Consider the following 13,067-nt stretch of genomic DNA (forward strand, 5'->3'; position numbering starts at 1 on the left):
TGCAAGCGCATGCGAGCGGGAATCTCGTTTTGAATTTTCTGAGGTGTTCCAGGGGCGGGATGAGGGGCGTGGCTTAGCGCAAGGCTGGTACGTGAGTTGAGTGTCACGTTTTCTTACTCGACAGCGCACGGCGGCTCAGTCCTTAAAAGACTTCAGTCAGGAAAGCATCTGACTGACTGAGGGACACAGCAACAAGTTGGGCGGATGGGTGATGTATACAGGCATTCTAAATGACACTTGTTTGCTCAAGCATCAGGCTGACCATTATTAGCAGTTTTATTTGTCTTTGTAGTACCTCTGTTTGTTGCTTTGCACTATGCCTCCTAAGAAGGTGGTTTCAACCCCCGCAGAAAAGGTAAAGGCATCCCCATCAGGCTCTGAGGACCCTGGTCATGCCTCTATAGTACCTTCCTCTCCGGACAGACCAGAGGTGGCTAGCCAGGATGAGCCGTTGGTTTTCTCTGGTGCAGCAGGTGTTTCCAATCCTCCAGTCCCTGTTTGTTACTGAGGATGCCTTATCCTCAGCTCTCGTTGGGTTAGAACAGAGGTTAGCAGCTTTAATCGCACCCTCTTCCCAGAGTGGGAAGAAACATGATAGATCTCCCTCCCCTGCTCCGGACCCTCTGTCAAAAGAGCAGCAGTGGCCGGAGGAAGAGAAATTACCCTCAGGAGACCGGGAAGAGGGGCAATCTAATGATTCCTCTTCAGAAGAATGAACTGTAGAAGAACCTTTCTCAGCCTCGCAATCTGAGAAATTGCTAGTGCAATCCCTTACTGAAATAATCCGCTCTTCATTCAAGTTGCCCTTAACAGAGTCAGCCGAAAGGCCCATTTCTTCACTAGGTTCGCTAAAGCCCCCGCAGGCTCTTCACGCCTTTCCTGTTCATCCATTGATGGAACAGCTTATATATGCTGATTGGGTTCACCCAGATAAGCATTTTTCTCCCTCCTAAAAAATATTCAACTCTCTATCCTATGGAAGAGAAATTTACCAGGAGATGGAGTATTCCAGTAGCGGATGCCGCTATCTCTGTAAATAAAAACCTGACTTGTCCTGTAGACAATGCTCAGATGTTCAGGGATCCAACAGATAAAAGGCTAGAGTCTATACTGAAGACTTCTTTTTCTACGGCAGGTGCAGTAACTTAACCTGCTGTTGCGGCAATAGGCATCTGTCAATCCCTAAAAGACCATCTGAAACAGGTTTTTAGAGATATTCCAGTTCAGCAGGCCCAAGAATTAGCTGAACTGCTTAGGGCGTTGTGTTTTGCAAAGTGACGCTATTAAAGATTCTATTCATCAGGCTTCTCGCCTTACGCTCCTATTGGTGCATATGCGTAGAATCTTGTGGCTGAAAAACTGATCAGCCGAGGCACCATGTAAAAAACTCTTGGCTGGGTTTCCGTTTCACAGTGAACAGCTATTTGGGGATGACTTGGATAAATGCATCCAAAAGATTTCAAGTGGGAAAAGTACCCTGTTACCAGTTAAACGAAAGAATAAGCGTCCCTCGTTTAAACGAGCTTCCTCTCCAGGGCCAGGGGCAACTGCCTCCAGGCAGTCGCGACGGCCTCCACCGACAGGTTTAAGAGGTAAAACTCAAGGTCATGACCAGGGACAGAAGAACCCCGGGGGGAGGAAACCTGCAAAACAGAATTCTAAAGCCTCCTTAAGGGGTGTCCCCGCTCACTCGGGTGGGGGGAAGACTTTTGCAATTTGCAAAGGTGTGGCAGGAAGAGATTCAGGACAAATGGGTCACCTCCACACTAGCTCTAGGTTACAAACTAGAGTTGCAAGAGTTTCCATCGCCTCGTTTTCTGAGGTCAAACGTTCCCAAAGATCCAGGGAAAAGGCAATCCCTGTTCCTGGAATTAGACCAACTGTTATCTCAAGGGGTGATCATGGAGAGCCCCGTGGAAGAGCAGGGTCTGGGGTTTTATTCAAACCTTTTCACGGTGCCAAAACCAAATGGTGGTGTCAGGCCCATCTTAGACCTCAAAGGGCTAAATCAGCTCCTGAATATCCACTAATTTGGCATGGATTTGATCCAGTCAGTAATTTCCATCCTACAAGGATAAGTACTTATAGGTCGGGGCAACGCATAGACGTATTAACGACATGACGTTACACGGATTAGATTCTCCTATAAAGCCAGCGTTGTACGCTATGGCTTCGTCACTGTTTTGGATGGCGGATGGACGGCGCAGCACCGTCCACCTTAAAGATTGAAGCTGGAGGACATCTCCTTTGTCTTACACTGAACTGTGAATAGGATCATACGGAGGTATGTTTCAGCTCTATGGGGTTCTTATTGAGTAACCCTTTCTTTACTCGCATCATAGCTCATGTCTGTTAGGGGGTATTACCCCTTGACATGAACTGATTTGTAAATCAACCTTTCACTATTAGTTGCCTCTCTGCCCTTATATAGATTACACTTCAATAGTGACGTAGGAGTAAGCTTTAAGGGTGACGTTTCTGTGCATGCACTGGGTCGTTGATCTCCCCTTCTTTATCCTTGAATTGGAGCACACAGAGGTATGATGTGTTTGCATGGACATTTACTGCATTATATTTTCTCTCTGATTGACCTATGTCTGTGAAAAGGAGCAATCTTTTAGGCATGGAACAATCTAGTGGGTAATTAATACCTTCCCTGTCTCTGTAATAGATCGCACATTGAGGAGATACTCTGGAAAACGCAAGGGCGATATTCATGTATGTGTTTTCTGTCGGTGCCACTGTGTTGGATTTGTGTGGATGAGTGGCGACCCACCCTGTACAACTGTCTTTTTGACATAGGTGGTATCTGTTCGCGATACTAGTGGTCCAGCAGGGGATTTTTCATGATGATTATTTTGGGTATGTTTTATGTTCTAAAATTACCATGCTGTATGCCCTATGTTTGAAGCAACTGATTGGAATTTGAATTAGTAGTTATACTATTACTCATTAACGGATTTGACTTTTATTGTATAGTGTGATCCCTTCCTGACAATTGCCCTGATGAAGGGATGTACTCTGTCCTGAAACGCATCGGGCCATCGGGACCTTATATGGGAATTCATCACCAATATCATCCCTGTTTTTATCGGTTTGATAATCTCTAATTTATGTATTGTATATATAATTTTGAATAAACTTTACTGTATTTTACCATTACTTTGTTGCCGCTAAAGTCCCATTGATCATGGAGTGTCTTTCCTTCCTCATTCCATACTACAAGGAGAGACTGCACCCCGGGTTTTTACAAAGGTTCTTGCCCCACCTCTGGCCAGACTAAGAGCTCAGGGCATAACGGTTATAGCATACCTGGACGACTTGTTACTAGTAGACCAGTCGGTAGGCCGCTTAGACCAAAGTGTGGTCAGCACAGTCAACTACCTGGAATACCTAGGGTGGATTCTCAACCTAGAGAAATCATCCTTAAAGCCACTAAGTAGGCTAGAGTACTTAGGTCTGATCATAGACACAGCCCAGAGAAAAGTGTTTTTGCCCCAGACAAAAATCAGTGCTATAAGGGATCTGGTTCAGGTGGTCAGGACAAAGAAGAATCCCTCCGTTCGCCTTTTTTATGAGGTTATTAGGTAAGATGGTGGCCTCTTTCGAAGCTGTTCCCTATGCCCACTTTCATTTGAGACTGCTGCAAAACCGTATGCTAACTGCTGGGAACAAAAAGGTCCAAGCTCTAGATTTCCTAATGCATCTGACTCCAAAGGTACGTCAGAGCCTCAGTTGGTGGTGTATGACCAAGAATCTGCAGAAGGGGAAATCCTTCATACGAGTTACCTGGAAGGTGTTGACAACAGATGCCAGCCTTTTAGGTTGGGGAGCAGTCCTGGAAGAAGCGTCTGTCCAAGGAAGATGGTCCACGACCGAGAAAACCTTGCCCATCAACATTCTAGAGATTCGGGTGGCACGCTTGGCTCTGGAGGCCTGGACGTTCAGGTTGCAGAATTGTCCTGCCAGGATCCAATCCGACAATGCCACAGCAGTGGCTTATATCGGTTATCAGGGGGGCACCAGAAGTCATGCAGCCCAGAGGGTGGTAAATCATATCCTAGCCTGGGCAGAGAAACATTTACCTTGCCTATCGGCAATCCTCATTCCAGGAATAGAGAATTGGCAGGCAGACTTCTTAAGTCGCCAGCAGTTGTTCCTGGGGGAATGGTCTCTTCATCCCGACATCTTCCGGGCTATATGCCAGAGATGGGGGACCCCGGACGTAGATCTATTGGCGTCCAGGTTCAACAAGAAGCTGGACAACTTCATGTCAAGGACAAGAGATCCACTCGCTTGCGGGTCAGATGCGTTAGTGACACCTTGGGATCAGTTCTCTCTGATTTATGCATTCCCTCCTGTTCAGCTGCTACCTTGTCTTCTTCGCAGAATTGGGCAAGAAGGGAAGCCAGTGATTCTTGTAGCCCCGGCATGGCCCAGAAGATCTTGGTATGCAGAGATCATAAGGATGGCATCCACCCTACCCTACAGATTCCAGCCTACCCTACAGATGCTACATTTAACGGTTTGGCTATTGAAACCCATATTCTGAAGAATTGGCAGCCTTCGGGGTCAGTGCTGTCTACCCTGCTTAATGCTAGGAAACCAGCTTCCAGAGTCATATATTATAGAGTCTGGAGAGCATATGTTGCCTGGTGTGAATCCAAAGGTTGGCATACTTGGAAGTATGTCATAGACAGAATTCTGGCTTTCCTGCAATTAGGAGTAGAAATGAAGCTGGCCTTAAGTACTATCAAGGGTCAGCTTTCTGCTTTATCTGCATTGTTTCAGAGACCACTCGCTTCTCATTCCTTGGTCAGGACTTTTATACAGGGAGTGACTCGGCTTAATCCACCAGTTAGGTCACCATTATGTCCTTGGGATTTGAACTTGGTTTTGTCGGTATTACAAAAACAGCCATTTGAGCCAATACAATCTAGTCCTTTTGACAAGGAAATTTAGTGTTTCTGATTGTGATATCCTCTGCAAGAAGGATATCATCATTAGCTGCTCCGTTCATGTAAAGAGCCGTATTTAATTATCCACAAAGATAAAGTGATGTTGCGGCCTCATCCAATTTTTTTGCCTAAAATGGTGTCAGATTTTCATCTGAACCAGGATATTATCCTTCCTTAATTTTTTTCCATTACCTCGTTCTGGGCTAGAGAAGTCACTACATTCCTTGATGTAGTGAGAGCAATTAAAGTCTATTTAAAGGCAACTGCTCAGATTCAGAAAACATGTTTTGTTTGTTTTGCCAGATGGTCCTAAGAAAGGACAGGCAGCATCAAAAACTATTATTTTTAGATGGGTTAGGCAAATTATCATACAGGCTTATGGTTTGAAAGGGGGGATTCTACCCTTTAAGATCAAAGCACACTCAACCAGAGCAGTTAGTGCTTCTTGGGCAGTGCATCACCGGGCCTCCATGGCTCAGATCTGCAAGGCTGCAACCTGGTCTTCAGTCCATATGTTCACTAGATTCTATCAGGCGGATGTGAAAAGACATGAGGATACCGCCTTTGGGCACAGTGTGCTGCTGGCTCCTCAAGTCTGATGACGTCCTGCTTATGTGTCTACCTCTCCTCAGGTGGCATTGCTTTGGGACATTCCATATAGTTATCTCTATGGCTCTGTGTCCCGTGATATACGATAAAGAAAATAGGATTTTTATAACTGCTTACCTGTAAAATCCTTTTCTTGAAGTACATCATGGGACACAGAGATCCCTCCCCTCTTGGGATATACGTATATTGCTTGGCTACAAAACTGAGGTGCTCCCAGTGTGGGAGGGGTTATATAGGGAGGCAACTTCCTGTCTTGGGCTTGCCAGTGTCCATCACCTAAAGGTGGATATATACCCATATAGTTATCACTATGACTCTGTGTCCTGTGATGTACTTCAAGAAAAGGATTTTACAGGTAAGCTGTTATAAAAATTCTATTTTTTCTTCCACTTCACAATTATGTGCCACTTTGTGTTTGTCTATCACATAAAATCTAAATAAAATACATTTATGTTTTTGGTTGTAACATGACAAAATTGAAATATATTTCAAGGGGTATGAATACTTTTTAAAGGCACTGTAAGTGTGTAAGGGGGAGCACACAACTAGTGGGACATTTATTTCTTAATTCAGGGAGTGTATTAAGGTAGAAAATGTTTAGACTTTAGAACCACTTTAAGAAACCTTTTTCAAAAGCATCACACCTCTCACCTCTTCTCTTTTTTTTTTTTATATGTATAAAAAAAGGTAAATAACAGTCATAAATACTGTATGTTCTTTGTTACACTAACATTTTTGTCTTTGATGTTTACCAGTGCTCTTCACCAATTTTGAATGAAGAAATACTTTGTTATCGTTTTTTAGGCTTCATGCTCACTAGATTCTCAAAAACTGCTAAAAAAAAGTTGGATTAAAAACGCTAACATTCAGTGGTTTTTGCTAGCATTTTTGCAGTGTTTAGGAGCGTTTTTTAAAAGTGTTTAGGAGTGGTGGCACTTTTGTGAAGGAGCGGGCGGCCGCTGACATCCTTAACAACCATTGAATAGCTGGTTGTTAAAGAGGAACTACAGTCTGCTTACATTTGTAATAAAAACATCTTTGCCATTCTGAAGCTTCCCTCCAACCACTTTGCATATGATTTTATATATACTGTGATTCTGTACTTGCCAAATATGCTGTAGAAATCTCCCTCCACTGAGACTGGCTGCAACCATTTTAGCTGTGGGCAGCTGAAGCTGCTACCTGTTCACTTCCTGGATTTACACAGACACACAGAGGCACTCCTCCAGCTCTGCAGCTCTCACTGGTCCTCTTCCGGGCAAACTCTCACGAGAGTGAGAGAGAGAGAGCTATGCATGATGTCATAAGCTTAGGCTTTTTACCAGACAAGAAACAGGAAGTGGGCTGTATAAGGCATTTACTGGCAGAAAAAATGTTTTACTATGCAAATTTAAAACAACAAGGGCAGAAAACTTAATATAGGGAAAAATTACTGAAGTTCTGCTTTAAGGAGTGGTCCAGCAAGCTGGCCACTGTTTCCTTTAGAACCGATGACTCATCAGCTGTTAGCGAAGTTCCCCGCTGAATATAAACTAAATGTGTGCAATAAAAAATTGAGAAAAAAACAGCGTGGGGGTCTCCCTCCAATCCATACCAGGCCCTTAGGGTCTTGTATAGGATTTAAGGGGAACCCCAGGACCGAAATAAAAAAAAAAATGGTGTGGGCCCCCCCCCCAATCTATACCAGACCCTTATCCAAGCATGCAGACTGGCAGGCCAAGAAAGAGGGGGGGGGGGATGAGTGAGTGCCCCCCCCCCTTCTAAACCATACCAGGCCACATGCCCTCAACATGGGTGGGTGCTTTAACAAAACAATGTGCCCCGGTGTAGATCTATTTTCAATCACAATGAACGTCGGCCGCCAACCCGAAAAAAGAAGAAAAAAAAGGTCCGCACCCAACACAGGCTTCTGCAAGGGAAGCCTTCGTCAGTTGTGGCCCTTTTGGGTTTTTTTCCTAGGTTAGAGGCAGACATTTTTTTGTTTTTTTTGTTTTTTTAATTATAATGTCCCCTGGAGTAGATCCATCATCAATCACGAACCCCAACCTATGACCTGGGAAAAAAAAGGTCTGCACTCGATGAAGGCCTTCGCCATCTGACAGCTCCACTGCCTCCCGTTAAACTAAGGGGCCGGGTCACTCAGTGTGACACCTGGTGACTTGACCCCCTTGTGACGTCATTGGCCCAGCATGCCCCGGTTGATGACATCACAAGGGGCAGGGGTCACCGGATTAACGATTGATTGGGGGGATGCGGGTTTTTTTCCCCTCAATATACTGCTATACAATATGGTTGGTTAAAGAAGCCGGTGGGCTGCTGGCTAAGGAAAAAAATGGGGGGGGAACCGGTGATTAACCGTTGTTTCCAGGAGCTGTCATAATTTTTTTCTTTTTCCTACATCAGGGGACACAGAGCACCACAGTAATAACTGTATGGGTTATACACCACCTTCAGGTGATGGACACTGGCATAATTACAGACAGGAAGTCCCCCTCCCTATATAACCCCTCCCACACAGGGAGTACCTCAGTTTTTTCGTCCATTGTCTAAGGTGTTCGTCACGGTTAAGATCTGTGCTAAAGAAGCTCCCTGGAAAGGCCTGCAGGGTCAAGGAGCTGCACAATCAGATCCATTCAAAGGCCACAATCAAAGGCTAAGGTGAATGGTACCTGAGCCTCAGTACAGAAGAACAAGGTTTTGCCTGTAACGCTTCTCTTTAAGAGAGCTGGGCCCTGGGATCCAGCGCCTTGGTCATATTCTCATGCAACAGGTTTTGTTCTGGCAGGGCGCTATACGGGTCTAAGGCAGTGAACCCTACATTAAAAGGGGACCCCGTTCTTGAAGGTCTGGCATGACTCCAACCCGCGGTGATGGGTGAAGATTGGGTCACTGAGTATTCCAGTTTGTACCCTGCGGCGGGAATGGTAAGTTAAGGAGATCCTGGGACATTCCTGTGGACTTCTAAGTAGATGTTGTCTTGCCTGTATATATATTTTCAACCACTAGAGGGTGTTATTGACATATGTAGTGTTAAACATCTCATGCTAGTCCCTATGGATAGCTGTATCAAGCAGTACCTGTGGAGGGGTCTGCTTCCTAGGCTCCTGTCAGCAGCTACTCGTAGGGGGGAGAATCCAGGCATCATTATACTCCCCCCCGGGATTGCCGTTGTGTACCGCCGCTCTCCTCCCTCTCCTTTGTGGATTGAGAGGTTGTCACAAGGGGTGGGGCTCGGCGCCGCCGGCGTGCACGCTTTCTCACGACGCAGACACGGACCGGCGGCTTCGTATAAGCCATTGCCGTGTACAGGTGCTGGTTGGAGGAGGCGCACAGTCCAAGGGCATGTAAGCGCTGGGTGATTGGCTATAGGCAATTCAGACGCATCTACTTAGCATCTTGCTGACACTGATAGAGGCATATTAACCATTGCTAAGACTGAGCTCAGCAATAGATGCATGGTAATAGTACCTCTGCTGTGTGCTTAGGACTATCTATTCCCAAAAGAGAGGGACAAAATCAGGGAGAAGGAGCGCAAAAGCGCAGCGATCAGGGTCTGAGCACCCTAGTCATGCTTCCACAGTATCATCCTCACCTGAAATTCCTGAAGCGGCTGAGCCATTGGAACCGTCAGGCATTGTAGCTACCTCCAACACTCCAGCCTCTGCCTATGTCATTAAAGACTATTTGGCTACAGCCCTGGCTGGTTTGGAAGGAAAGCTGGAAAGATAGTTTGCTGTCATCCTCCTCCCAGGCTGGGAGGAAACACGAAAGATCCCCTTCCCCTGCCCTGGACTCGGCATCTGCGGATCAGGAGTGGGTAGAGGATTCGGATGTGCCCCTGGGGGGCCCACTAGAGGGGCAGGAGGATGATTCCTCATTTGAGGACTCTATCCCAGAGGATTCGGTTTCAGCTTCACAATCACAAAGGTTGTTAGTTCAATCACTCACTGAAACAGTGCATTTTTGTTATAAATTACCCTTAGCAGAGACAGCTGAAGCACCTTTCTTCTCTTTGGGTTCAATAAAGCCTCCTCAGGGTTCACATGCTCTTCCTATGCACCTGTTGCTGGGACAGCTTATTTATGCTGACTGGGATCAGCATTTTATTCCTCCTAAAAGATTCTCTCAGATTTCTCCTGTGGAGGAGAAATTTACTAAAATATGGAGCTTGCCAGCAGTAGATGCTGCTGTTTCTTCTCTGATTTAAGAGTCTTACTTGTCCAGTAGACAATGTTCAGGTGTTTAAGGATCCAGTAGATAAGAGACTGGAGACATTGCTTAAAGCCTCATTTTCCATGGCTAGTGCAGTTGCACAGCCTGCAGTAGTGGCATTCGGCGTCTGTCAATCTCTTAATGACAAAGTAAAACAAGTCCTCAAAGGGGAAGAGGTCCCGGATTTGGCAGAATTGTCCAGGGCCTTTTTGTTTGCGGTTGATGCTATTAAAGATTCTATCCAACAGGTGTCTCGCCTTGCCCTTCTGTTAGTTCATATGCGCAGGGATTTGTGGCTTAAGCATTGGTCAGCAGATTTGCCTTGTAAGAAACTGCTGACTTTTTTTCCCTTTCATGGGGAACGATTACTTGGGGATGACTTGGATAAATATATCCAGAAGATATCTGGTGGAAAAAGTACCCTTATTCCAGTAAAAAGGTAAGCGTTTCTCTTTCAAATGTTCTGCCTCTCCATCGTCAGGGGTAACGGCCTCCAGACAGTTACGACAGCCTCCACTGTCAACTCCAAGAGGAAGGCCTCAGAACCAAACGCAGGGCCAGAAAAAGCCCTGGGGGCAGAAGTCTACAAAGCAGAGTCCCAAAGCCTCCTTATGAAGAGGCGCCCCTGCTCGCTTGAGTGAGGGGAAGGCTCCAGCAGTTCTCAGGAGTCTGGCAGGAGGAAATCCAGGACAAATGGGTCATCTCCACAGTGTCTTTGGGGTGCAAACTAAAGTTTCGGGAGTTTCCATGGTCTCGCTTTCTAGGATCGAGCGTTCCCAAGGACCTAATAAAAAAGTCCTTATTTCAGGCACTAGACCGGCTGCTATCCTGGGGGGTGATCATAGAGACTCCCTTAAGAGAACAGGGGTTGGGGTTTTATTCAAACCTCTTTACGGTGCCAAAACCAAATGGAGGTGTCAGACCCATTTTAGACCTCAGGGGTCTGAACCAATTCCTAAACATTCGTTCGTTTCGCATGGAAACAATTCGCTCAGTAGTATCCACCCTTCAGGGAAAACTTCTAGCATCAATAGACATCAAGGATGCATAGCTCCATGTTCCAATATTTCCCGCTCATCAAAGATTCCTGCGATTCGCAGTAGAACAGCGGCATTTTTCGTTTGCGGCCTTGCCCTTCGGGTTGGCCACTGCACCTCGGGTGTTTACAAAGGTCCTGGCTCCGCTTTTGACAAGATTGAGAGCCCAGGGTATAACAGTGGTGGCGTACCTGGACAACCTGCTGCTGATAGATCAGCCCGTAGCAGGGCTAGATCAGCACGTGATTAGCACGGTCAGATATCTGGAACATGTAGATTGGGTTCTCAACCTAGAAAAATCGTCCTTACGACCAGTAAAACGATTGGAGTACTTGGGTTTAGTCATAAATACTACCCACAAGAAAGTGTTTTAACCCCAGGCAAAGGTTTGCGCCATAAGAGAACTGGTGCTCTCGTTCAGGACAAAGGAGAGGCCTTCCGTCCGCCTTTGCATGAGGTTGTTAGGAAAGATGGTAGACTCATTCGAGGCAGTTCCCTATGCCCAATTTCATTCAAGGTTTCTGCAAAACAGTATCCTGGTTGCCTGGAGCAGGAAAAGCCAGGATTTGGATTGTCCAATGGGTTTGACTCCAAGTGTTCGTCAAAGTCTCAATTGGTGGTTGTCAGCCAAAAATTTGCAGAAAGGGAAGACCTTCTTGCCCGTCACTTGGAAGATAGTGACAACCAATGCCAGCCACTTGGGCTGTGGAGCAGTCTTGGAAAAAGACACTATCCAGGGGAAATGGTCGGATTCCGAAAGGTTTCTACCCATCAACATTCTAGAAATTCGGGCGGCACGTCTGGCTCTGAAGGCCTGGACAGACAGAATACAAAACTGTCTTGTCCAAGTTCAGTCCAACGGCAGTGTTGCCCAGAGAGAGGTAAACCATATTCTATCTTGGGCAGAAGAGCATGTGCCCTACCTATCTGCGATGTTTATCCCAGGAGTGAAAAATTGGCAGGCACACTTCTTAAGTCGCCAACAGTTGCTCCCAGGAGAATGTTCTCTGTACCCCAACATCTTTCGGGCCATATGTCAAAGGTGGGGCACCCCGAACGTAGAACTGTTGGCGTCCAGGTTCAACAAAAAGTTGGACAATTTTGTGTCAAGGACAAGAGATCCGCTAGCTTGCGGAAAAGATGCCTTAGTAACTCCTTTGGATCAGTTTTCTCTGATCTATGCGTTTTCTCCAGTTTGCTTGCTCCCGCGTCTCCTACGCAGATTAAAAGGGGAGCGGAAACTTGTAATCCTAGTGGCTCTGGCTTGGCCCAGGAGATCCTGGTATGCGGAAATCGTGAGAATTGCAGTACTGGATCCTTGGACTCTCCCGTCCCACCCAGATTTGCTTTCGCAAGGGCCGGTGTTCCATCCTGCCTTACAAATGCTAAATTTGACGGTTTGGCTGTTGAGACCCTAGTTCTAGAGCGTTGCGGACTTTCAAGTCCAGTAATAACTACCCTGATTAATGCAAGAAAACCAGCCTCTAGAGCTATCTACTATAGGGTCTGGAAGGCCTACATCTCCTGGTGCAAGAGTAGGGGTTGGCATCCTCGCAAGTATGTCATAAGTAGAATTCTATCCTTCCTGCAATCAGGAGTAGAGATGAAACTAGCCATGAGTACTATCAAGGGTCAATTCACGGCTATGTCAGTTTTTTTTCCAAAAACCTCTTGCTTCTCAATCTTTAGTTTGTGCCTTTATTCAGGGAGTATCGCGTATAAATCCTCTGGTCAGATCACCTCTGTGTCCATGGGATTTGCACCTGGTCTTGTTGGTCCTTCAGGAACCTCCTTTTGAACCAATATGTGATACTCCATTGGTCATTGTGACAAAGAAATTGGTATTTTTAGTGGCAATAACCTCTGCAAGGAGAGTTTCTGAGTTAGCAGCATTCTCTTGTAAAGAGCCATACTTGATCATTCATAAAGATAAGGTGGTCTTATGTCCTTGCCCATCCTTTATACCTAAGGTAGCATCCAGTTTTCATGTGAACCAGGATATTTCTCTACCTTCGTTTTTTCCAGAACCAGGTTCTGCAGAGGAAAATTTACTACACTCCCTTGATGTAGTAAGAGCGGTTAAATTCTATCTGGAAGCAACAGCTCAGATACGGAAAACTGACGCTTTGTGCTACCAGAAGGTCCCAGAAAGGGGCAAGCAGCATCAAAATCAACTATTTCTAGGTGGATCCGTCAGGCCATTATTCAGGCCTATAATTTAAAAGGGAAAATTCAGCCTTTTCGTCCTAGG

At 45.9% G+C, this 13,067-nt stretch overlaps 1 protein-coding gene across 2 annotated transcripts in view; it reads left to right on the top strand.

Moving 5' to 3' along the window:
• The window catches only part of INO80 (INO80 complex ATPase subunit), a 357,091-nt gene that overhangs the window by 51,864 nt on the left and 292,160 nt on the right, over positions 1-13,067 (top strand). The gene's annotated exons all lie outside the window — the stretch shown is intronic.

The sequence above is a fragment of the Aquarana catesbeiana genome, linkage group LG13 (assembly GCF_042186555.1).
Source record: "Aquarana catesbeiana isolate 2022-GZ linkage group LG13, ASM4218655v1, whole genome shotgun sequence".
In the NCBI taxonomy this organism is placed as follows: Eukaryota; Metazoa; Chordata; class Amphibia; order Anura; family Ranidae; genus Aquarana; species Aquarana catesbeiana.